Source organism: Lynx rufus, unplaced genomic scaffold, assembly GCF_022079265.1.
Source record: "Lynx rufus isolate CCGP_SWC_20201006 ecotype Redwood Valley unplaced genomic scaffold, mLynRuf1.p SCAF_5, whole genome shotgun sequence".
Taxonomy (NCBI): domain Eukaryota; kingdom Metazoa; phylum Chordata; class Mammalia; order Carnivora; family Felidae; genus Lynx; species Lynx rufus.
Genome location: NW_025814867.1, coordinates 89,343,197 through 89,370,440, shown reverse-complemented (window position 1 = coordinate 89,370,440; position 27,244 = coordinate 89,343,197). Strand labels below are relative to the sequence as shown.

Here is a 27,244-nt window from a genome sequence, read left to right as displayed (position 1 = left end):
TAGCGTCCTCCTCATACACACCCACTGACTCTTTTGCTTGCCTGTGGTATAAGAGCCCCCAGATCTGTCTTTACAGCTGTTTGTTGCCCCTGCCACCTCCCATCCCCCAGGTCTATAGCTCTTGCTCCCGGGCTCCACAGCCCGTTCTCCAAAACAGACACCGACCACCCTCGTCTCCCACCACCTGTGGCCCTATTTCTCTGGCAGCCAGGGATTCCCCATCTCCCGTTTACCTGTGGCTTCCACCAGTTCCTCATCTCCCGTGTCTGGAACCATTTTGTCTGGAATCTTTGTCCCAAGGAGTCCAATAAGTTATGGGGACCCTGCACATCTGCCCTGTCCTTCCATAAGTTGGATTAGAGGACATGAACTGGTGGGGTCAAGGATCAGGTTAGCTCTGAAGGCTCTCTGCACACCCATCTGTTTCCTAATCTCATTGCCTTGCCCTAGAGGTCATCTCTAGGGAAGAGGGTGGGGTGCTTTGTTGGGGGAGACTTGTGGCTTTAGAAGTCAAGACTTGATTGGCCCATATGTTCATTTTCTGGTTGGTCTGAAGAGGAAAGAGCTGGAGGGCAGGAGCTCATGCCAGGGCCTGGAGAAAGCAGAGGAAGAAGCCTCTGTTATACGCTACTGCTTCCCAGGGCTCAGCCCCCCCCCCCCATCAATCTCTTATCCCCCCCCCCCATCAGTCTCTATCTCTTGCACTCACACATACTCACACACACTGCCCAGGACCCAAAGCATAGATTCTAAAGAGGTGCCTGACCTAAGTTTATAACTTGACATCTAGGTTATAAGGTTCTGGAGCCTGAGTGATAACCAGAAATACTCATCAGGAGGTCTCTCCTGACACCCCCTGCTGCCCCACCCCCCCACCCTCTCTGTCCTCCCATCTCTGGACAAAGTCTGCCTTTTCTTAGCTCTAGGGAAAAAAAAAAAACAACTCTTGGAGTGTGACCTTTCCCACCTTCCTTTTCTGGATCCCACTTTCATCTTTTGACAACCACTCCTCCTTCATTCACCTTTCTTATTACCTTGTCCTGTCTATTCCTTGTCCCAGGCCCTTGGGCTGAGTTCAGTTTCTGGAGGTTTGATAATTTTGACAAATTCACACAGTGTTAATGGTGTTAATGGCCTATAATGGTCCAATGTGTTACTTTTCCCAGGGCCTTTCCAAATACAATGTGTGGCTTATGTATGGCTCAAATCACAGAATAAATAGCAGACTAGGGTCTGTCTCCTATGGGACTCCTGTTGAGGATATTCCCCTTCCTCCTTGGGGAGCCTTTTTTTTGGGGGGGGGTTAGATCTGATGTGCACTTAGAATCAGAGAAAGCTTAAATCTGCAATGAAGAATGCTGGAAATGACTGATGACCTGTAACAAGTTGCAAGTGGGGATGCACATTGCCGGTCGCTAGGTCTAGGACTGCTTCCCTCCCAGCCCCCCAACATGGTCCTCTGTGCTTTGCTTCCTGATTTTACCTCCACTAGTCTCTAGCCTGGGCTCTTGCTGAAGATTCTTAAGCCTGGGATAAGGCCACATTTTGTAACCTTCTCCCTTCTGATTCTCCATCATTATGGACCATAGCACTGTACCTGGTAGCTAGACAGATTATAAATTTATTCAGTTGAACTGAGAAAACTTCAAACACATTTTCAAAGTCCCTAGCACCAAAGTTACCCCCTACTTTCTGGTGGAAAATTTTGCATGCACAAGGACGAGACTGGCAATTGCTTTGTCAAACCCTGGCATACTGTGCTTCTAATTAGGAATGTTTCAAATAATTCTGTCATTTTGGTCCCTTACTAGTCCTCTTCTGATTATTTTGGTATCTCACGTCTCCTGACCAATTGATAAAGCTATATTCCCTAAATTTCAACTCCCTTGCACACATGTACATACGCACACACACAAACACACACACATACACACATGTACACACACCAGCCCACTATTCTTATTGGTGGATTCCATATTGTCTTCTTAGGAATTCTCTGTTCCAAGCCTGGGAGTGTGTCACAATAGTTTTATTTATCATTTTTATTACGTAGAGGAGGGGAAATATGGGAACTCAAAACTGGGAATAGAAACCAATTGGAATAGAAAACCAACAAGGACTCGGGGCGCCTGGGTGGCTCAGTTGGTTAAGTGTCCGACTTTGGCTCAGGTCATGATCTCACAGTTCGTGGGATCGAGCCCTGCATTTGGCTCTGTGCTGACAGCTCGGAGCCTGGAGCCTGCTTCTGATTCTGTGTCTCCCTCTCTCTCTAACCCTCCCCTACTCATGCTGTCTCTCTCTGTCTCTCAAAAATAAATAAATGTAAAAAAATTTTTTTTTTTTAAAAAAAACCAACAAAGACTTTTCAACTCCTACTGGGAGTCTTCTGCTGTCCAGGGTGCTGTGGAATACAAAAGAAATATTCAGAGTGGTCTTTGACCTCAAAGAACTTTTAAAAGGAGTTTGACAATTATTGCTCAATTGGAGATTAATTAATTGGTAAACATGGTTCTATAAGATAAGAAGTTGACAGAACTATAGATGAGGTAGAACCAAAGGTAGTTCTATGTGGGCAAAAGGCACATAGGAGTTTGGGGCATGGACATTGAGGTTTCTGGGCTGACCAAATAGAAGGGGTAGGTTAGGGAGGAATAGGAAACAGGGATAGGTAAGTGGGGCAGGACAGATAGGGAGAGTCTGGGAAATCCAAGAAAGGATTTGGATTTGATTAAGAGTTAGTAGGGAGTCATTTTAGGTTCTTGAGCAAGGGCATATCATGAAGAAAGTGGTATTTGGAAAGGTTAATCTGGGGGTAATATGACTGATGAAGTGGAAAAGGGAGAGAAAGAATCCAGGGAGATGGAAAAGTGATTCAGAGCTGAGGGGGAGGGGGCTTGCTCTAGGTTGGTGGCAAAAAGGATGAGGAGTCAGGGACAGCTCTGAGAGACATTTTCAAAGGCAGAAAAGTGGGGATTTGTTGACAAACTGGCTATAGGGGGAAAAGAAAAGTAAGCCCATGAGGAAACAGAAGTAGCTGGGTTGAGAGTGTAGAGGACTAACAGTGTGCCATTGACATGGTCTGATTGGGACAGGAACCAATTTGCAAGGCAGGTAATGATATTGGCTTTGGAACTAGTGAACTGGAGATGACTGATGGACATCCAGGTGGAGTTTTTTTATGTGTGTGTGGGGAAAATGGGACTCAATACAGGAGCATAGGCAGGAGATTAGGGCTGGCGATGTGGACTTGGAAAGCTTCTGGGTCAAGGTTGGATGCAGCTGAAGCTTTGTGAATACACCATTTGTCAGAGGGAGGGACTGGAGGAAAGAGGGGAAGAACTAAAGTTAGAATTTGGGGGATAAACCCTTATTTATAACATGGCAGCAAAGGAGACTTGATCTTGGAGACCCCAGGGAGTCAGCGTGGGTTCTGAGGTGAAGACAGGCTGCAGACAGGTTGAGCAAGAGGAGTGCTGGGTAAGTGTCACCAGATGTGATAAAAACAAGGCTCCTGTGAGCTCTCAGGAGCGCAGTATTAGAAGAGGCAGTCAGAGTAAGGATTTGGGGTGGTGGATAGGAATCCATTACTTGCACAGTTGATCAGTGAAAGGAAAAAGAGATTGGGTGCCAGTCAGAAGGAGTGTTAGTATGAAGAAAAGGAGTTTCATTTTTTTGCCAGGGAGTCAGAAGAGGTTTGCAGGTGGAAGGGAGAAAGCTTGTGGACAGGGAACACTGCAGATGCTACATTAATTGTTGACTTAGATACCTGGAACCTGAGACAAAAGTAGGTTCCCTAACAAAAATAAGAGCTTAGCTTTGGTGAGCAGAGGAGAAAATTCTTTTTTTTTTTTTTTGAGACTAAAAGGAAAAAAGTTAAAAGTTATAAGTGAAAAGAGATTGATATGGAAATATCTTCTACCTATATCTTTCTGTTGAGCTTTGGTCCTGTGAGTCCAGACATTTTCAACTGAAGTGTTTGCTGCTACTTGGACTTCAGCCAGCTTCAAACTCAACTCTGTGTGTCTTTCCAACTCCCCACATTAACTTCTTCTCTTGTCTTCTTAGTTCTGTAAGTGACATCTCCCCTCTCCCAGTCATGATAGTTAAAACCTTGGTTTTGTCTGTGAGGAGTTTCTTTCCTCTAACAAATCCTATTGAATTATCTGTCATCATCAGCCCTTCCTGTTCATCGACAGCCTCTGCCCTAGTCCAGGATCTGTTATGCTGCCTGTGACCTCCTTTCTTGTCCCTTGGAATCTGCTCTCTCACCCCCACTCCAAATTGGCACCTGCAGGCAAGATGGCACTAATTTCATCACATTGCTGCCTGGTTTATGAACCTACAGTGACTTCCTAGTGTCTTCAGGGTCAAGTCTGTACTTCATATCTCAGCTCCAGCCAGGCTGCTTTTCTCACTTCCCAAGGGCATCATCTACCTTTGCACCCCCACTCTCCAAATCCAGTTCATTCTTCAAAGACTTGCATCCTACCTTCTTCTGGGAGTCTTCACAGCTCACAGGACCAACTGTCTCCTCTGAATTCCTAAAACACTCACTTATCTATACTCATATTCTCACTGTATTAGTGGTATTATATTGTTTTTAGCCCTTTCATACGCATAAGGCTTGTCTCCCCCATTGAAGTTACTTGTTCTTTGCAGGTAAGGAAAAAGATATTTTAAAAACCTTGAAATTCATCAAAAACAAAAACAAATCACCTCCTCCTAATATAGATAAAACAAACGTGGTAAAGTATATGCAACTGTTAAATCTAGGTGGTGGTATATTGATATTCACTATATGATTCTTTAAACTTTTGTCTCAGATGACAAACCTCATTCTTCCTGGACAGAGGAACTGGACAACATCATGTCCAGATCATCAAGAAGATGTTATTTTGGAGTAACACCTATTTTGTGCAATTCTTTGAGTAAATATCACCTCTCCATCTGTGCAGTGCCAGGCACTGAAGGGGAGTGGTTTCTTCTGCAGCAAAGGAAAACATCTCTTTTTGACACTGGGCTTGATGCGATGCTCCAGAATCATGCTTAATTCATGTTTGTTTTCCTTTTTGATTCTCTTCTACTTCTGCCCACCATGAATTGGACTTTAGGTCACATCACTTTCCAGGAACTTCTTGGGGAGTATGGAGGGGACTTTTTTTTTCTGGAGATGGAATGTTGTTAATATTTCTAATATTGTATTTATGCAGGCTATTTCTACACTAATATATTTTAGAACATATCAACGACAGCCAAGCACACTATAAGATTTGGGAGGTTTTGCTTTATCCTGTGCCACCAATCATAAATAGCTTGATTATTGACACATTCTGTTCAATTGTATTTGAAAATCCTTTGGGGGAATGGAAGAAGTGTTGGAACAAACTGAAGCTGTAGAACAAAATTAGGTGAGAAGTAATAAAAATCTCTGTGGCTCTAAATATCAGTAAAACACTAGAACTGGTGAATTAGGAGTCCTTCTCAGATGTTAGAGAATTAACACTTTTACTTTACAGACTTCTTTCTGCTTCCAGAGGTAGGCAGTATGGTATAGTCCAGTGGTTCTCAGGTGGTGACAATTTTGTCTCCCAGGGAACATTTGGCAATATCTGGAGAGTTTTTTGATTGGCACACCTTGGCATCTAGTGGGTAGAGGTCAAGTGTTCTACTAACATCTTATAATGTACAGGACAACAAAGAATTTTCTAGCCCCCCAGATGTCAATTGTGTTGAGGTTGAGAAACCCTGGAATAGCCTGAAGATCATGGGCTTTGGATCAGATAGGCCTGACACTAACCAGGGGTAGAATCTTGGGTAAATTATTTAATCTCTCTCATTTTCAGTCTTTTGCAAAATGGAACTAAGAATGCTTATTTCACAGGTTTGGAGGACTAAATAGGAAAAACGTGTAAACAGCATCTAGCCATTTCTGATACACAGTGGTAGCACAAGACATCCTAGCTGCCCCTGTTGTTCCTGTATCAATTATTAGGTGAATATGCTTACACACAGGCTGGGGGATCTCCAGAAGAGGTGTTGTGTAGGGCTTTTCCCAGGAGGTGGGAGAGGGTGCCAGAGAGGTACATGGTGAAGTACAGGGAGCCTGTGTGTGGAATCAGAAGGTTAGGGTTTGGGCTTCAGCTGTCTTTTATTCATTCATTCAGTCATTTGTTTGACAGATATTTATGGCGTACCTACTGCAGCCATGTTCTGTTCTATGGGAGTGTATAAAATCATTACAACAAAGAATATAGAGCAGGAAGGGGAATGGATATAAATATACCCCTTCAGGGAGCACTTGGATATAAGAGGTGGGAAAGGAAGGAAAAGCCTGTGAAGGAGGCTGAGAAGGTCAGACAAGAGAGCAGGAGATGAACACTCCCCTTTGAGCTCTACTTCTCTGAATGACTTGGGCAAGTGACTTTAATATCTGTGTAGGATGAGGATAATAGCCCTCTCTCCCCTTTCCTGTATAGGGCTGCTGAGAGACTCAAATAAGATACTGTATGTGAAGGGTCTTTATAAGTTGTACAGTTCTATCCACATATATGTAGATAGTTCCTTCTAAATCTAACATTCTATTACTCTAAGTGCCTCTCCTGACAAATATTATTTTATTTAATCTGACCTCTATGAGATCTTTCCAGTCCAGGAAGAAAGCAGTCCTTTTCAATTTGGTTTCCCAAAGGGACTGGATGGGGCACCCTTCTTACAACAGGTCAGGACACTCCTGTTCTCTCTCCCTCCACAAAAGTATAAAGATGCCAACCCCCCAGCCCTCCAGACCCTGGCACATGGCCCCGTGCTTTCTGGAGGAGCCCAGTGAGAATGGAGTTCTTGCTTCTGCCAAGCCTCAGGTGGGTGCAGTGAATCAGTCCTTTCCTGCTCCTTCTCTGTCTGCATGCAGTTCAGACTCCTCCTGCCACTCCTTTGTGTGTGAATGACTGACAGCAAAATAACTAGGAAATGATTGACGGTCACAGGGCTGTTGGATCAATAGAACTGCTTGAAATCGTGTCTACTGAGGAGTGAGGGAACAGAAAGAATAAGCTGGGAGGACAGAGGAATTAATTTAAAGAAGTAAAGAAACTGTTGGGGAATTAGCTTTGTCTCCTCCCCTTCTGCGTTATTAGAAGGGAACTGGAGACTAGCTAGAAAACATGGATACAAGGGATAAACAGGTGGGAAAATGAAAAGTGGCTGATGAGCTGTGCTGTCAAGGAAGTGGTTACTTATTGAGCTGAGGCTTGAAAGATGGGTGGGATTTAGATGGGGAGGACAGAAAGTGATGTGTTCCCATGTTGGGACAGTGTTAGAAGGAGGTACGAGGGCCCATGGCATGTTTGGGCCAGTAAGTGGTCCAGTTAATGTGACTCAGGGGATGCAGGTGGAGGGTCAATGGGAGATAAAACTCAGAAGGGGGTCGGGATGAGGTTGATTGATTGCTACATTTATCAAACATTTACTGGGCTCCCAGAGCCTACAGGGCTTTAAATGGCAGGCCAAGGAGTTTGGTCTCTATCTGCAGTTTCCTTTTGGGAGCTGCTAAAAATTTCTGGATGGGATGGAGGCACGATCAGGAAGATAAATCTGGCAGCCCCACAGAGGGTCAAATGGAATGGAGGAGGAACTTTTGGCCAGTGCCGGATTAGGAGGCCACTGTGATAGGTCTGAACTTGAGCTGCCACAGTGGAAATGGAGAGGAGGGGGTGGCTGTGAGGGACCTTGTGGACGTAGGGTCTATGGGACTTGACAACTTGAATGTAGAGGTGTCAAGGAAGAGGCAGTAATCAAGGATGATGCCAAAGCTTAGAGCCTGGGTGACTGGAGAGATGGAGGTACCCTAAATGAAAATCAGGAGTTAGGAAGAGGAGGAGCAGCTATAGGGAGGCAGGAGGAGAGGGAGGATTTGGGAGTTTACTTTGGGACATGTTGCATTTCAGGTGTCAGTGAAATAGCTAGGGGAGGTGTCGGTTCTGTAGGCGGGTAAGGAAGGGAATCTGGAGCTTTGGAAGGAGGCCAGAGCCAGAAATATAGGTTTGGGAGATATCCGTAAGAAGTTGTGGCTGGAGCTATCAGAGTAGATGAGATAATAAATGAAAAGCATGTACAGACTTAAGGGCAGAGGGCCAAGGACAGGGCTGGAGGAGAACCAGGGGAGAGCAGTGCTTGGAGAAAAATGCTGCAGATGGGTTGAGGGAGATGAGGACTAAGCATACAGACTTGGTTCTGGAAATTGGGGGATCAGCGGTAACCTTTGCAAGAACAGTTTCAATCATGTAGGGGAGGTGGAATTCAAATTGCAAGGGGAATGGGGAGTGAGTGGATGGGAGGAAGTGGTGGGAGTGCATAGAGATGACTCTTTGGAAAGGTTTGGCTGTGAAAGGAAGGTTAAAAATAGTGAGGTAGTTGGAGATGGGTAGCAGTTGAGGGGAGGCTTTTTTTAGGTAGGGAAGATACATGAATACCTAGGGGTGGGGAGGAGGAAGAAGGCAGGCATGGGGAAGAGAATGAATATTTAGGAAAGAGAGAAGTCATGGATGGAGGAAGGTCCTGGATGGGTCTGGAGAGGTGGATCTCAAGGTCAGTTTAGGGATGAGCCTTGGGCCAGAGAAGGGGGTGGGGTAGGCAGACCTTAGTAAAGTAGCTGTCCAGAAAGGACCTTGGCTGAGGGCTCAATGTGCCTGATCAACAGCCCCACTAGAGGGAGTATCAGCTGGTTGGAGGTCTGGGGGCTACTGGTGGTGTGCTTGAGAGGGTAGCATGAGCTGAGGGCAGCTGTGAAGTGGACAGGCTGGGTTGGCATGGCCCTAGGAGGTCCTTGGGCAGAGAAGATGGGGAGCCCGCTGGGAGATCCCAAATTAGCAATCCTTTTCGAAGTGTTGGTGGCTTCTTTTTGTAGACTGAGGTGGGATTTGCTTCAGCCAATGGTGGGGTCTGCATAATTATCTCCTGCAGAGTATTAGGCAGAGAGGCAAGTCCCTGGGCTGGAGGGTAAGTGAGTAGAGGAGAGAGGGAGGTGGACCCATGCAAGAAGGTGTCACATGGCTTCCTGAGGAGGGGTACAGGCCTGGTCATGAGGCAGTATGTCTGTCAAGGATGGGACCTGCTCTTGAATTTCTAGAATTTCCTTAGAATTTCTAGAAGTCTCAGAAGAAAGAGGAAGCAGAGTAGGGATTATGGGAGAGCCTCTTGCACATTCTTCTCCATGAGTAGGAACCCTTCACACAAGAGGGAAGATGCCAGTAAGCACACCCATTTCTTTGGCCCCAAAGCACTCCCTCTGACTCTCATTTTAGGGGCAAATCCAAGAGCTGTCATCAAGTGAGGGGTCTTAGGTGGCCCTCCAGAGTGAGGGGAAGTAGGAATCCAGGGGCTGCTATTACCATAAGGTGGGCTGTGTGGGACTGGGTTTAGAATCCCTAGACTTAGAAGAAGTGGGGGTTTCCTTAGGTATGGCTATAAACAGTAATAGAAAGGGCATTATAATAGAGTGTAATTGTATGTATATGACTATTTTACACATATATTACGATCATATTATTAGTTAGATAAATCCTTACATTGTCCAAATGATGAAAATTATGATGCTTCAATAGTTTCTTTCCCTCTCTCCTCCCTTCCTTCCTTCCTTCCTTCCTTCCTTCCTTCCTTCCTTCCTTCCTTCCTTCCCTAACAGTGCAGAGATAGATGAAGATGAAATTTTTGAGCTTGCAACTACAGTTATTCCAGGGCATGGCAGTCAGGGACTGGGAATGTAGCTAAAATCCCTGCCTTTTACACTCTTACCCTGCAGTCAGGGACAATGGCCGTATCTATTGGGGGGTGGGGGTGGGGAAACAGTATTGAGTTGGCAGCTGGGCAGTGGGCCTAGGAAGAGGCCCAGGAGACTGGCAGATGGTTAATTGGATGTGACAAAAGGGGGCTGGGAGGAGGAGTCTGGGGTCTCCTGGGGGATTCTTGTCTCTGACTTCTTACTGTCCTAGAAATGATGTGAGGAGAGAGAGGAGTGGCTCCAGAAACAGTTGAGGAAAAAGGTTGGCAGGACTCCATGTTGGGTATGTGGCCATGGAAAGATAGAGTGCCATTGGGAGTAATGTCACAGCTTTAATTTGGAGGATAGGTGCAAGATATTAAGTCTCTTGTCTGTACCCCAGTGCATTGGCACATAACACGCTCAGATACTTAGATATAAAGAGAATACTTAACCAAATATTGGAACAATTTTCTAGCTATTCTTTCTGATCCCAACAACTGAGTTTTGACAACCAAATATCATTATTACTTTTGATAAGAACTGGACAAAGAACTGATTAATTTTAGCAGAATATCAGATTTCAGTGAGTGGATCTCTTCATTCATTCTTGCACTCATTCATTTAAGTGTCAAACACCAGCTGTATACCTACTGAGTGCCAGGCACTGGGAATACACAAACGAGTTGGAAATAATCTTTTCCACGGGAGGGTAACAGTCTAGTGGGATTGACTGATGCATAAGCAAACAATTGTGTTGTAGCATAGTAAGTGCCATAAAGAGGATTGGGTGTTGTACATTGAATGTATAGAGGGAAGATCAACAGCCTCACCTGGATGGGTGTGGGATTCAATGAAGAGGGGGTGCCTAGGCTGAAATAGATGAGGAGGTGGTGAAAATGAAGACAGACCACTGTTCAAGAAGTTTGGCAGTAAAAGTAAGGAGAAAATGAAAACAGTAATTGAAAGGACATTTTGGGAGTACAGTAGTGTTCTGTTTCTTGATCACAGATGTGATCTGTTTGTGAAATTTCAGAGTCCCATAAACTTATGTGTACAATTTCATGCATACACATTGTGCTTCAATAAAAATCTTTAGGGGTGCCTGAGTAGCTCAGTCAGTTGAGCATCTGACTCTTGATTTCAGCTTAGGTCAGGATCTCACAGTCTTGAGATAGAGCCTCATGTCAAGCATGAGATTCCCAGTTAAGAGGTTATCTCTGGAATGGAGGGACAGTTCTTCTTCTGTGGCCATGGGAAAAGACCAGGTGGTTATAGGTCAAATGCTAGAGCTTTTATTAAACTGACCTGCATCTTCAGATAGCCAAGGTTATCTGACAGACTGAGGGATACTGAGAGCCTGAGAAGAGAGGAGATGAAATGGATCTATTTGCTGGAGAATGAGTGAGAATTGCATGAAAAATGATCTGTCCATTGGAGTTCAGAGTGGGCTGGGGATGCAGGCTTCTGCATCTTGCTCAGCCCTGGAGACTCTGGAGTGGATGTGACACCAGTGGACTCTTGAGTTCTTGGGTGGTGACTGGACAAGATGTCCGGGGTAGGGATGAGATGTGCAACAGACTTGTTTGGAAACTAGCCTCTTCCCTGAACCTTACTGAACATTGATGACCCTAACGCCTCTTGGAGGCCCTACCTTGGAAAATGGTCATGTCTAGTTTCCCCATGTAGGATGTACATACCTTTTGCTTTGGGCTTGTTTGTATTCTTCTCAACACCCAGATCAGTGCCTTGTGGTTAATACTTGCTTGTTTAGTATTTGTTGTCTTGAGTTTTTTTTTTTTTTAAGAGCTATTTATTGGTGTGTAGGTCATTTGGGAGTTTCATAATAAAACACTATACTAAGGAAATAAATCATTTTTTTTTTGTGAGTGGACAGGCAGTTCTACCTTAAACAAATAGACTTATGAAATCAATATTGACTATGAAATATATCCCATAGCTCTTGTTGCTTCTGGATTAATTAGAGGGGATCCCTTTTATTGCTTGCTTATAATATTCATATATTTCATAGCCACGGGAAAACTGAAACTTCACTCTTTCTTCAGAAAAACCCATGTAGAAAGTTCAAACACGCAAATGGATTAGCTAATCAATATTGAATGAGTGTCTGCTACGTGCCAAATATTATGCTAGATATTAAGGGTGCTTCTAAAGATGGGCAACAAATGGTCCCTATTTCTGAAGAGTTTATGGTCTTGTTGAGTTTAGGGGACTGAAATAGGAAAAAATGGCTAATTGGAGATCAATCAGAAAGGGAGTTTCACTCACTCATTGATTCATTTAATATGTGTTTATTGCCAATAAGCTAAAAGATCATTTAATTTAAATAAGTGGTAAACAAGGTCGCATTTAGAGAGATTTGATTTTTGGTATACCTTCATAGAACATTTATTTTTTATTCTACAGTTATTTTTCTATTATAAAAGCAATGCTGACTTACTGTAGAGTATTTAGAAAATGTGATGGAGTGTAACGGATGGAAAAGCCACTGTAACCTTCTCGCCCAGGGAGAGCCCCTATGTTAATTTGAGATACTTCCTTGTGGTCTTGTTTCCTATGTGCATTCTCTCCCTTGATCTATGGTTTGTTTTTTGATCATCAAATTAAGGTGAAAAACAAATTGACGGGTGATAGACTTTCCTAAATGAGGCCATTTTTCCCAGTTAATATAAATGTATGATGTACGTTTTTATGTGTACAGTATACACATATCTGTTGAGCAAAGTAAGACATTCATAAGCCAATTAGCCTTTATATGGGGATAATGTAGGAAGACAGAGGATATGTTGGTTTTTTGGAGGGGTAAAGGCATTGACGCTTATTGTTAAAACAATAGTTATGCAAAACAAAAGTGCCGAATCTAAAGTCAAAAGCAAATACTATTTCTCCCTTCTCCTCCCTGATGTTAAGATAAATTCAACAGACATACATGCCTGTTGAATATACAAGTACATGTTTATACAAATGCATAGCTTTCTTTTTTATTGTACTTAACAAAAAGAGAATCGTGCTATACCTGTTATTCTGCAACTTGTTCTTATCACTTTATAATCATGGACATTTTTCCATGTCAGTACATATAACTCTACCTCATTTGTTTTAGAGTTGTGCTACTTTCTGTTGTATGGATGCGCCGTGTTTTATTTAACCGTTCTCCTAATGATGGACATTTATAACCTGGCTTTTCTGTGGACCAGTGTTTGATCTGGGACATTATTTTGTCCAAAGAGTAGCAAGAAGGGTCACCCATTATTTGATCTTTTTCAAAGGTGACTGTAGGACGACTAATCATAGGTTCGGGATGTTCTCTGCTTTTATCTTCAGAAGAGCGTGAGGACAGCTAGTCCCTGTTTTCTGAAGGGTACCACTCTATGTAATATTTAAGGATGCTTTTGTTAGTGACATTTAAATAAGTGGTCTAGGCCATTAGCCTCTTTTGCTGTGTGTCTTTAAGTGATTTAGGAGCCAGATTTGTAGTCATAATTAGCCAAAAAAAAAACCAAAACAAAACAAAACAAAAAAACCCACATGTGTTCTGCGGGCTTGAGTGAAAGTTAATTCCAATACCACAGGTATGGAAGTGTTTTAGGTTGTGTGTGCAAAAGCCATAGTCTGCATTTGACTAGAAGAATCCAAGGATGTGATTTGAGAGACCTTGGTTTCCAATGCTCCCCACCATTAATTAGCTCTGTAACTTGGCCAGGCCAGTTAACATGTCTGTTTTTACAGATGGGGCCTCTCTTTCCTCATCTGGAGAAAGTGGTAAACATACTTGTCCTGCCATACCTCATAAGAAGAGTATGAGAGAAAGTGGGATAATAGAAGATCACTTTGGGCAAACAAAATTGCTGACTAAATGAAAGGAATTTTCGTCAGCTGCCTTTCTCTGAGCTCTCCCTTGGTTCTGAGTGTGGTTGAAAGCTGAGCTAGGGGACTTGGATGGGAGTGACAGCCCATACTGTGTTTGAGGACTGTACATTTTTTCATGTCTGGTAGAAAATTGGCAGCACTAGAGATGGAGTGAAACGTTTCATGATATGTTCCATTTGCTTTTGGAAGAGACACGTGTGTATAGGAATGAAGAGTGGCTGGTCTAACTGCCCAGAACAGGGGAGGTTTTCTTTCTGATGGGTGGCAGTGTGGCTCAGCTGCAAACTTTCTCCTTATTACCCAAATATGCAAAGAAAATGTAGCTTTTAAATTTTCTAACGTGGAGCTAATCTTTCTCATGAGACCCTAACCCACCTTAACTAGTTTATAGTATACCAAGGTTTTTTTTTTTTTTTTCTTTTTTTTTTCTGTTCTCTTCTGGATTAGTTTTTTTGGATGATTGTTTTTTTCAGATGAATTGCTCAATCACTCAGATTTTCTCCCATTCTCCCACTTCTCTTCAGCATGGCGTCTGGGTGTGTAGAGGTGGGGGAAGGGAGAGAAGGGTGCTTGGAGCTACTGTGTAATGACTGGTCTGGTCTGATGCTTGCACTGGTATTTGCAAAGGTGTGGCTAGACCTGTCTTGCTTTTTGGGGTATTTTGTTGATACTCAGCACTAACATTCATATTCTAACTATTTGCCTATGGAGTCGAAGTCCCTGTACATGACAGCCTCAGTGTTCTGACCCCAAGCCTTTGGTCACTGACTCTCTGAGTACCTCTGAGTACCATTATCATAGCCTCTTCCACACCATGTGGATCATGGTATGTGATTGATTGGTAGGCATTCTACAGGCCCACTGCTTCCTCAGGGGTGGCCTTAGGGTTGTCCAGTGTCATCACACCCACTGAGATCTTCTTTTCTAAAACTGCCTCCCTAAAACCTATCAGGTGTTCAGTTGCTCATATAGGAGGAAACCAAGACCCTGGTGTCTGATTTCCTAGGCTGAATTTTCCTGTGTTCCCCTGATGTTTGATCCTTCCCTCATGGCAAGAATCTCTCTGTCACTTTTTTTAAACTTTATTTATTTATTCTGAGAGAGAGAGGGAGGGAGAGAGAGAGAACATATGCATGCACACATGCATGAGAGAGGGAGGGGCAGAGAGAGAGAATTTCATGCAGGCTCTGTGCTGACAGCTCAAAGCCCTACACAGGGCTCAAATTCATGAACTTTGAGATCATGACCTGAGCTGAAAACCATCCAAGAGTTGGATGTTTAACTGACTGAGCCACCCAGGTGCCCCCTGAATACTCTTTACCTCTCATTTAAAGTGATCTTAATGGTTAAGTCCACCCAGTGTGGATCTTGATATGTTAATGGGAGTTGAGAATTCAAGCTGCATACTAAAAAAACTCCTATCCTGGACGTTAGTAGCTGAACATTGATGCTTTCTCTTTGTCTGCTACTGTAACTAACCTAAACTTCCATGAGACAAATAGATGCTTTTGGCAGCGTAAAGGGAGGATAAATATATGTAATGACATACGAAAGAGAAAAATACATTATATTTTAAAGAGTATTATCCTAGTTAAAGCAATAACTTTGGGAAGAAAAGGTTTAGAAGTGGAGCTTCTAAAGCTGTCTTCTTTAGGATTCCATCCACACACATGTGTGTTTCTGTGTGCACGTAAACATGCCAGGGTATGATGATGTTGATTCTTCCTGCAGGCCTTTAGTGAGCACTCCTGACATCCCTTGCACTGTGCTAGAGAGCGGAGTATGGTACAGCCTCTGTCTTCAAGGGGCTCCCAGTCTTCAGAAGGTGAAAGAGTGGCAATGGATTATATACAGAGCTGTACTGCTGAATTCTGCTTTTCGAGAGGTTGGTGTTTCAGTCTGGTAACGTGACTGATGTTTGAGTTAGAAGTCTTAATGGGACTGGTGTCCCCTTACCTTGCTTGGATCTGCTTTTCAGTCCCCTAAAATGCCCAGTTCTGGTTAGTTTTGCTTTTTCCAAAAAAAGCTAATTCCTTTAGCATCGGTCTAAGTTTCCATGAGCATATATTCTATAGAAAGGCCATGGTAAACAAGATCAATTTAAATCGATAATAAATAAATAGAGAAATGAAGTCCAACTCAGGGCTGTTGCTCTGCTTCTTCTGTGATGGAGTTGTTTGTTGTTTATAACTAAAATTCTTTCATCACTTTCAGCACAGGAAAACTTCTGTGTTTTATAGGGTGTTTCCACTCCAAGGCTCTGGGGCTCAATAGTCCTAGTGGCTATGAGCAGTGTTTCTATTTTGACCAGGGAAAATGGGAGCTTTGGTCTTTGTGAAGGTGGCAGAAACTGGGAGACTGGCAAGTCAGATGGGCCAGGAAAGTACAGAGCAGAAATAAAAAAGCAGGTAAATATGGTGCCATATGGTTGGGTCCAAGAGGAAAGAGTAGTAGGCTAGGTGCCAGGAGAACAGTATTGTTATTGATAAACTTGGTAAATCCCTTTCCCTCTCTGACACTGCTGAGAGTATTGAGCTAAGTGGCCTTGAATGCATCTACAACATTCTGAGCCAACTGGACACCAGAAAAGTCAACAGGGATAGAAACCAGGTGGTAAGTAGTCTCAGGACATTTGTGCCCTGGTTCTGTGAAGACTTTCCATCCTTCTGAGGCTTTCTGTCTCTGCAGCTTGAGACTGCTTAGTCAGTCCACCTGGTGCCAGAGCTAGTAGGTGACCCAACATTCTTGCTTGGGGAAGAAGGGCTCTAATTTCCTTGGGGAGAATCATTCTGGTGGTTAGCAAGTGGCCTCAAACTATTTTGGCCCTTAGAATCTTTTGAAATAAGGACCAAGCTCTGGGATTTCTGGGCCTGTGTTGAAAAGGCTATACTTTCTCAGCTTGTTCCTTTGGATCCCAAACCTATAATTAGAGATATACCTCAATACCCTAGATAATGCCTTCAACAAGGCTCCATCAGAGCTTCTCTGCCAAGGCACAGGGGGGACTAACTTATTGATCTTCCTGCCAGCTCATGTCCTTGAACTTTTCTTCTTTTGGGTCAGATAGAGAAGATAGTGAAAGCTACCTGAAATCTTCATTTCCTAGGGCATGTGCAAACCCAGCCACATCATCTCAAAAGGAGGCATGAGGTAATTAAGCAGCTGTCTTGGCTTTCTTCTAGGTTTCCTTCCACCCAGAACTCCTTATCCTTTCCTGCACATTCTGTAGACCTTCTGAGAACTCACATTTTGACAGAGAGAAACATTCGAATTTTGAAAAGTACACTAAAACATTCCAGGTACATGGTATGACTACGCAATGGAATACAGGGACCCAAACCAGGGAGTGGGGAAGCCTATTTAGGCAACTGTGGTGGTATGGTGGTCATAGAGTAAATGTGCTTCAATGGCAGTTGGAAGATGAGCTCATTATCCAGTGTGACATGGTGGAGAGGGGCATTCCTGGCAGAGGGAGAAGGGTGGGCAAAGGCAGAGAGTTGTACAAGGTCATGGAGTTAGAGGTTATAGGGTGAGAGAGACTGGAGATACATGTGAGATTTTGGATTTTCATATTCCAGGATTTGGATTTTATCCTGTAAGCAGTGGGGAATCATAAGGGATTGAAGTGATGGAATAAAAATTATAACTTAGGCCAGTACAGTGTTGGAAGGGACACAATTGGAGATGAAAATTCTAGTTAGGAAACTACTGAAAGATAGTTGATGATACAAGGGATATAATGGTGGTGGATTTCATGTCTAGTTGATGTAAGGTTGAAGGGGTGGTAAAGTGTCAGATAATCAACAGGGTTTTGGCTTTGGTTGTGGATAAAGGGCGATGATAGTGCTTTCACCAAGACTGGCACCACAGAAATCACACTGGAATCCTAGGAGAATTTCACAAGCTACCAGAACTTTTTACTGTGAAAGGGTTTAGCACTGCTGTATTCTTGCACTTCTTTCAACATTTTGAATACAAAACATAAACAAAATGACTTGAAGGCTGGACAATTATACACCCAGATATCTTATTCCATGAGGATGGCAAGTGTGCATGCCTGTGTATGTGCATATATGTGCTTGTGTGCATGTGTGTGTTGTTGCTCATGCTCTGGATGCATATGTGTGTGCTGCTTCCATCATACTGGGTTCTCGACACAGTATCATTTTTCGGTATTATAATTCTCATCACCTCCCAGAAGTGCTCCCTTTAGGATCCATTTCTGCTTGGCTCAGTGTGCACAAACATTCCAGTGGGATTGATTGCTTGTGTCAAATTAATTTTTTCCCTTCCCATGGAGTGTCTGCCATGTGCAAAATGGGGAAATCCCTAGGCCTCTAGCCAAATGCAAGTTCAGATAGACGAGTAAAGTCAGGCTTGGGTCAAGAATTGGCTTAGATGGCTACAGAGGCTGCACCTGTATACTTAAGACACTTTTCCCAGCATGCTTTGTGTCTGTTCCTAGGCAACAGGAAACTTGAGGCTGGGTAGAGATGGCTGCAGATGAGAGGCTTGGGTCTTTGTAGTATTAGCTGTGGTACCACTTCCTGATCTCTGCTCCATTTTCCTGTTACTGATTTATATAAAGGTTGCAAAAGCCTCTGGAAGCAAATGGAGAAAATGCTGACTGTCTTTCACCTGACTGCTGGGCAGTCAGTTTGCTGGACAAACTTTGGAGAGAAGCTCTGGGGTAGTTTTCCTTTCGGCCCCAATCCTGATGCTTCCCTGCAGGTTTTGGTGGATACTCAGAATGGATCTCCTAGGCCTTTCCCTGGCAGGTAGCCTTTAGTTGCATGGTGCTCAGCCAGCAGTCTTATCATATTATGCCTGACTCCAGACACCAGACCAGGGACCTTTCCCACAGTTGGAACCATTGGTCAACTGACCTGTGTACACCAGGGTGGTCTAGGCTATGATGAACTAATTTGTATCTCAGCAGTTGAAGCTTTGTGAGATGTATGGTAAAGTTACCCTGAGGATGGTTATGTGTTCTTTTCCTATAACCTGAAATTCTGAAAGTCCTGATTAGCATTCATTTACTTTAAGTTCAGCTTTGTGGCTAATGGCTACCAGTAGTTCCAACCAAAGTTTCTTTAGCAGTTTATTGTCTATAGTCTAGTTGAATATAGCTCTTTAATTAGTGGGATTATGGCAAGTATCTTAGCTCATTCAGTTAACCACTAGCCTTCAGAACCTTTGGAACTTGAAGAAGTCTGATGAATTCCTCATCCCAAAGAGTAAAACGCTTAACTTCCACATTATTGGTGTAACAGTTACTGCTTTTGGTGCGTGTATGTGGGATTTGGATTCCATTTGCCAAGAACTTTTACATAAATCAATAACAGAAATGATTTTTAGCATTTCCCAACAGATTCTGTAATGTATCACTTCTAGTGGAGGGCACACATCAGACTTGGTTATACAATTTAATTCTCTATAATTCTTATAGAATCCGATTGTAATGTCTGGTTTTTGAGCCAGGACAATTGGATTGCTGGAAGGGTACTGAGTTCACAGAAGTCTGCTAAACTGTTTCCAGAGTGTTTCCTCCTCCCCACCTCTCATGACACCCAACATGTCTCTTGAATCCAAAAGGAAGTCATCTAATTTCTTCCCTTTACCCAGTTTCTAAACTCTTAGAGCCATTCAGTATATTCTACCTAGTTTGTTTTGATGTATTTATTTGATTTGTTATCCACAAGGGTAATTCTCTGACTGAGACTTTTTTCAGACCATCCTAATTATTTTATCTAGCATTATGCTAGTCGTGGAATAAGCGTATTTGTGACTTTCCCTTTGGTTTTTAGTTTTCCTCGTGAGAAAGACCAAGGTAGCTACTCAGATGAGGTCCTTTATGTCAGACCCAGAGCCAAGTATGTAATCATGTGCTCCCTTAGGTTTCCCAGAGGCCCTAGGACTGTAGAACTCTAGATCTGGCAGGACCTGATGCCAAAAGTGGCACCATGAAATCCAACCCTGAATCTCTTTAATGTAGAGCAGAAGGACAATTCCTTTAGGACTCTGTCAAATACTCTGGTGGGTGCCATTTTTTTTCCATGTCAAGACTTTTAAATTCTTATGCATTTAAATAGTTCTGTATCCAGGTAAATGCTTTATTCATTCCTTCTGGGACTCTTGATAGGTGCACTTGGTGGGGCTTTGTTCTCTGGGACTTTTCCATTTCTGGGCTGTTGGATTCAATTTTATCTCCCCATACATCAGCTTATGGTGAGAACCTTGCAAATTCCTGGAGAGCCTTTGTGGAGGTTAAGAACAAAGGAGGTAATTTATCTCTTCAAGTGTCAGAGCTTTTAACCCTATGTTAGTTGTACTTGGGACTGTGCTTTCCAGATACTTCTCAGCCCTTGAAAGGAAATTTGCATATGATTGTTTTATTTTTTTTGGAGAGGGACTTACCCCAAAATATGAGCAGTGGAAGGCTGTTCTGTTTTGGATGTCAGTAGAGATCTTCTCAAGTTTGCTGGCTGGCTTGTAGCACAGACTGTGGCTGCAGTATGGTACAAAGGCACATGTCCCCAGTCTGGAGAGCCCTGTGTGCTGCTCTTAGCTCTGCGCTGGCCTTCTGTGTGTTCTTGGACAGGCCACCTCACCTCCCTGGGCTTGAGTTTCTTCACTATAAAGTGAAGGTGCTAAAAGGGATTGTTACTGAGGTTCCCTAAGTCTCTAAGTCATTTTGAGAGTCATTTTGAGAGTCTACTTAGGAGAAGGTCCTCCTTTGCTTATCTCAGCTCTGAGAAAATGCTGGCCTATAAAGATGGACTGGGGTGGGGGTGGGTCCTTATGTTTGCATATGACACACAACATTCAGAATAAATTACCACCGGCTGATCTGTTCCTAGCCATTAAAAATCCAACAATAATGAACTAGCTTGCCAATCTCTGGGTGAGTTGTATGAATAAATTCTGAGACAGTTATAGTATCCTTAGTTCATACTTTTATAGGACCTGCCAGATATTTATGGGCTTCCTAAGAAAGTACAGTCAACAATTTTAGGGTAGCTATAATCTATTTATAACAACTATCCTTAAACATGGTTTGTTTCCTCTCCTGGTCTGTAAAGAAGATTTTTAAAGGAAAAAAAAATTGTTTGAATTTTCTCAGAGGCTCCAACTTCTTTAAATTGGATAGTTGGCAAATCTCTTTCCCCAGAGATACTCGTCTTGGCTGGCCCTGCCAGATCTTTTCCCTCCCTATTAGAGGGAGTTTTAACTTCCATTGATTTATCCTTTACCACATTTGGCTTGGTCAAGAGTTGGTGGGGAGAGCAGTTGTCAGAGTGCTCCTTCCTCTGGACATTATACCTCCCGGACCATATCCTGTTGTTGTTGTTGTCCTTCTTTTTCTCCTTCTCCTCCTCCTCCTTTTCTTTCTTTCTTTCTTTCTTTTCTTTCTTTTCTTTCTTTTCTTTCTTTCGAGAGAGCATGGTGTGGGGCTCAATCTGTGAGATCATGACCTGAGCCAAAATCTAGAGCCAGATGCTTAACTGACTGAGCCACCTAGGTGCCTCCTGTTCTTTTTCTTAGAACCTCCCCCACCACATCCCATCTTCTGCCACTCTGTCTTCAGATACAAGTATTATTCTGGAAGCTGGGCAGAGGGTGAGAAACTGGGACTGAGGAAACAGAAGCAAGGTTTAAAGGCCAAGAAATTCTCTTAGGTTTATAGAATGGCCATCAGTCAGACCAGAGAGCATAGCAAGGTCAGAGTGCACCCCAAACCCAGATTCAGGACAGCAAGGGGCCAGGGAGGAGGAAGATAGATAAAGGCCAAGAAGATGAAATGGTAGAGGGTCAGTCAGGGAAAGCAGTAAAGGATCCACTCAGCATCTGGGGCATCTGCAGAAGTGAAGGGGCTGCAGGAGAGGGAGAGGTGGATGGGAGTTCCAGCTATAGAAGTCTTATTGATTGAGGAATCTCTTCACTTTGTCCCTGTCCCCTGCATGTACAGCTCCCAAATAGGAGCCCCGTGATAGCACCTGGTTGGGCATGGTTCTTGCTGTCATTAGCTGCTATCCCCATACCTCCCTCTGGATCAAGTCATTCCGTGAGGCTTTGCCATTTCTGCTGCTCATGGGCCTTCTGTCTTCTCCATTTAGTGAGCCTGCCTGTATCCAGGCTATTCTCTAAGCTTGGAGTTACAATTTGAAGGTTCAAACTATCTTACTGTTAAGAAAGTGAGACACTGGGCATCCACATTCCACACAGGACATTATCATTTAGTCCTAGAGGGTCTTCATATATGTAACTTTCCCCTTAAGTTCATGATAATGGAGCTACTACCTGTCTTTCTCTGATGCCACATCTTTGCGTTGAGTCCTTGGGTGCAGTTAACTCACTCTGATGGGTGGGCCAGGTGCTCTTTCTGGCCACAGATAAAACAGATTGTACCCCGAAGCGGCCCATTTATCTTTGTCCTTTTATTCTGTAAACACGGGTGGCCCTTACTATTTTTTAATCCAAACTCTCCTCTGAGTTCTTCCCTCTCGAGCTTGCAAGTTTGGAAGTTATACACCTCCCTGTGGTGCCAGAGAGCATCAGCCTTATCTGTGGCCTGCCTCAGCACTGCAGGCTCTGTAGTCCTGACCTGCAATTGGATTTTTCTGGGATTTCCTACTAGAATTGATCCAGTCCAATGAAATCGTGAACTTCCCTGTAATATCTGTCTTTGCATCCTTTATCAATGGATTTAATGTCTTCTTCAACCTTTTCCAAATTGGCCCTTCCATCCTCCAGGCTGAAGATGAAAGTGTCTCGATTTATATATATATATATATATATATATATATATATATATATATATTTTATTTTATTTATTTTTTTTTTTTTTTTAGCATCTAGGTTTGAGTTTTGGAAGTAGCTTTTTAAAATGTAATGTGAGAAACGTCACCGTGCATCACTTATTGGTTAATACCTGGTAGAGTCCAGCTCTTGTTCCATTGGAGATATGTTCCTCATAATCCTCTTCCTTGTCCTCTCCTTGCAGAGACTTTCATTATTTGAAAAGAAGGGATTGGGTAGGGCAGAGGTTCCCAAACTTTCTCGGCTCATGGTACCTTCATGCCTCACTAATTTTCCCATGGCACCATTAGGCCAAACAAGACACTTAATAGATCTGTTCATAAAGTAGTTAGATCCCCAAACCTTAACAAGTACTTATGTACTTTACTAACAATGTAGTAGCCATTTGAAAAAGTAGTACACATAAATTGAGAGAAAAGTATTTTTATTTCATTCCTTAATAACCACGGTTACTTACTACTGAGACATATGTGCCTGTTGGGCACTGCACAACTTCTCAGACCTTGGAATCAGATTAGATATTACTCCCTTCATTGCCTGCTGTCTATTGATTATTGTGTTATGTTTGTTTTTTATCATAGCAACTGCCCCAACTCCAGTTTTGCAAAGATCTGATGTCATTGAAAGGAATGAAGTACAATTTAACGTTGAAGCTGACAACTGTCTTTTGCTAGTAGCCGTGTGGTGTCTGACAGACATCAAACATTGATATATTTCCCTCAAACATTTATTTTTTTTTTTTAATTTTTTTTTTCAACGTTTATTTATTTTTGGGACAGAGAGAGACAGAGCATGAACGGGGGAGGGGCAGAGAGAGAGGGAGACACAGAATCGGAAACAGGCTCCAGGCTCTGAGCCATCAGCCCAGAGCCTGACGCGGGGCTCGAACTCCCGGACCGCGAGATCGTGACCTGGCTGAAGTCGGATGCTTAACCGACTGCGCCACCCAGGTGCCCCTTCCCTCAAACATTTAAACATTCCACAGAGAACTGATGAATTTTCTGTGGTGCCTGGGTGCCTTGGTCATAGTTTGGGAACCATGGGGATAGTGGCATAAGTGTTGGGGAATCTTTTCTGGGGTGATTTTAGTGCTTTTTATCTCCTCAGCATAGTTGCCGTTCTCTAGCTTGCCATATATCTCCTGAGAATCCCTTAGATTCCAGGTGGCTGTGATTATTTTTTTAATTAAAAAAATTTTGTTTAATGTTTATTTATGTTTGAGAGAGAGAGAGAGAGAGAGAGAGGAGGGGCAGAGACAGAGAGGATTCAGAGCTGGCTTTGTGCTGACAGCAGCAAGCCCAGTGTGGGGCTTGAACTCACGAACAGTGATACCATAACCTGAGCCAAAGTCGGGTGCTCAATCGACAGCCACCCAGGTGCCCCAAGTGGCCATGATTCTTAAGCATTGCTTTCTCTCCACCCTCCATCTGCTCTGCTGACCATTCTTGAGACTGATTTGCACCTCTGATATAAGAGGCCTATATCAGAGGTCTCTTTCATGAGAAAGGGCTACATCTTGTTCCCCTTAAAGAGAGGAAGGGGAGATAAAAGCAGCATTAAGTAGGGGAGCTGGGTGGGGTGGGGCTGGAGGCTCATATTCAGGATGAGTAACATAATTTACAGGGCCCAGTACAAAATGAGAATGCAAAGCCTCTTCCTTTCCAAAAACAGGAAAAAGTGCCATTAAAGGTGTCAAAATATAAAGCCTTTCCTTTCTCCCACGGTCTCTCTCTTGACCTGCCATGTGTTTTTTAAATGTTGTGGTCCATTAGCCAGTGCAGACTCTCACAGGTGCCTGGTCCCTTCTCTCTTGTCATTTGGATTGCTGGGTCCTGTCAGCTGCAAGACTGACCCCCTGGCCAGGGCCAGAGAGGGTGAGCCAGGCATCTCCCTTTTCCCATGGGCCCATGCCTCAACCTAGAATGGACAGTCCACCCCCAAGGATACTGCAAGCACAGGGACATGCTAGCTACCTAGATAGCAGGTGAGTGAGAGGCCTACTCCTGATGTTGCCTATTGAGCATGCTGTGGTATGGCCAGCTTGGAGGAGAAATGGCTGCCACCATGTCTTGTTTTGTCACTGTGGGTGTGTGTGTGTGACGTTGATTCTCCCACCCTCTGTGTTTGTGCTCAGGTCCCTGTGAGAGCCCAGGAATGGAGAGGCCAGGCAAAGCCCAGGGCCCCAGGGTATAGGAGAATGAATGGCTGAAAACCTGTCCCTGGAAGGTGGTCTGTGTATACGATTAGGCCCCAGTCCTCTGGCACGTGCTTCATTTCCCATCAGATTTCACTTACAAAACACAGATTCAAAGATTAAATTGTTAAGAATTTCAAGAGAGTGACCACAGAGCATTAAATCCCAAGCATAGGGCCTTCTGGATGCAGGATCCTGTGTGGCTACACACCCATGAAGCCAATAGTGAGGGCTGCTAAGGACAGTAGCAAGTACCCAGACATGGCCAACAGTGCACACGTGTCCCTGTAATAGGCCACGTTGCCTATCAGGGAGTTGCCCCAAGAAAATAGAAAAGACTGAACCAGTTGCCTTTCTCTGTGTTTTGTCCTACAAGCAAAGGCCTATAAGCCTTTGAGAGCCAGGTTTAGCAGACAATGCTGCCTTGTGTCTGAGCACGTTGAGCTCCCAGGGGTTGAGGAATTCACTAACCTGTGGTTCATTGGCTGTGCTCACATCTCTGGAGATGTAACCAGTTTGTATTGAATCTCACCATGTGTCAGGAATCATGCGGAATCCTCATTTGATTCTCATAATAACCCCATTTTACAGATGAGAAAGCTGAGGTTAGGTGACTTGCTCCAAATCCCGTGGTCTGTAAGTGGCAGAGCCAAGTTTTGAAAGCAGACAGGATGGTCTCAGAGCCCACCTACGAGCCTGCATGCCATTCTCTTCTGGGTATAATTCAGCTTTTGTTCAGAGTGATAGTGCTACGTTCATCTCTATTTCCTGATCCCAAACAACATCTTTCCTTTGATTGTAGACGTATTTCCATACAAGGACATTTATTTTTAACTTGAAAGTTTTTTTTCAAAATGAAATAATCTCCTAATTTACTAAATGTGTTTAAATTTTTTTATATTGTTTTTATTTATTTTTGAGAGAGAGCAAAGAGAGGGAGACAGAGAATCTGAAGCAGGCTCCAGTCCAGGCCCTGAGCTGTCAGCACAGAGCCTGCCGCGGGGCTCAAACTCATGAACTGTGAGATCATGACCGGAGCCGAAGTCTGATGCTCAACTGACTAAGCCATCCAGGCACCCCAAAATGTGTTAAGAACAGCATGTGGCTACATTTTTTTTAAGTCCCCAGTTTCCATCATCCCATTGCACTTCCAACATGGATGTTTTTGTGGCAGGGCCTAGGCTTGAGGTGTGTTAGCCCCATTTTGTTCTGGGCTCCATCCCTGCAGGCTGGCAGTCAGTGTTTAGTGGTCTAATCTGAGGCAGCGATGCAGCCAGTCCACTCCACACAGTGTGGCAGAGGAAACAAGGCTATGCTGCTTTCTGCAGCACAAGCGCTCACTGTAAAGAAATAGATTGTTGATTTAGAACAAGACAAGAATAGTTATTTTACTTTCTGAGACCTTACTACTCAACGGGTGGGTCACAAACCAGCCGCAGCATCATCACCTGGGAGCTTGTTAGGAATGCAGGATCTCAGGCCCTCCCAGACTTGCTAAATCAGTTCTGCATATTAAAAAGAGCTTCATGTAATTCATTTGCACATTAAAATTTGAGATGTACTGTTTTAAGCGTGTGTGTGTGTGTGTGTGTGTGTGTGTGCTTATTTTGGAAAAAGACCTCCTTTGTCATTTATGTTAAACACTCTGCCTTGGACTGGTGTGGCTTTGGGTAGGTAGCAAACCTCCTCTGAGATTCAGTTTTCCTTTGTGAAATGTAGAAGTGAGACCAGATAATTTCTGTGGTCTTATCCTGGTTGTATGGTTTTAGTAGAAATCCCTATGCAACAGAACTTTGTAACAGTTTATTGTTTCTATTTAAAGCTACCTTTGGGCATTTTTGCCTTTTTAGCCTTGTCTACTTTATCTTGTACACAACTACTAAAACCCAGTCTTTCCAGAATATGACTTGTGTGACTATTTGCACCAGAATCACTTGGCAGGGGCCGGAGGGGGAGGGGCCATTGTTAAAATGCAGATTCCTGGGCCTCAGCCCAGACTTCCTGAATTGGAGTCTCTGGGGGTGGGACCTAGGAATCCACATCTTTAACCTCTGTGTTCCAGAGTGAGTGTTAACACTTTTCTGTTACTTTCTAAGTACAAAAATCTCTACTGGATGTCTATGATTATTTTCTCTTGCTTTTTTAACATCCCACACTTCCTTGGTGCCTTAGAAAAATGGAGCACAATGGAAGAAAGGAGGACGTTGGGAAAGGGAGCTAATTTGGAGAGATTTGACACTGAGTGCGTGGTGATAGCAGGTGACTCCAATGCAGTTGTCTAGAAAACACTTGAGGCTGTGGGACTAAGCATATAGAAGAGAAGAGGGTTGAGCTCTGGATTTGGCAGTGTCTGAGCTAGGATTAGGAAACAGTAGGGCACTGAGAGATGTAAAGGAAGAAGAATGCAGTTCATTCAAGTGTGAGAAGATATTTTTGCACAAGGCAGCAGAGCCTTTCCAGGAGTGGGAGTGCATGGGCAGTGGGAGGAGAGAGGTTGCAGGTGGCTCCATGACTCAGCTCTGAGAATGGCTCAGAGTTAGAGTTTGTGGGTAGAAAGGGGTCCATGAATGTCCAAGCTGCATTGG

General features: G+C 43.5%; 1 protein-coding gene across 3 annotated transcripts in view; it reads left to right on the top strand.

The window, feature by feature from the left end:
• The window catches only part of KALRN (kalirin RhoGEF kinase), a 670,515-nt gene that overhangs the window by 755 nt on the left and 642,516 nt on the right, over window positions 1-27,244 (top strand). The window lies entirely within an intron of this gene.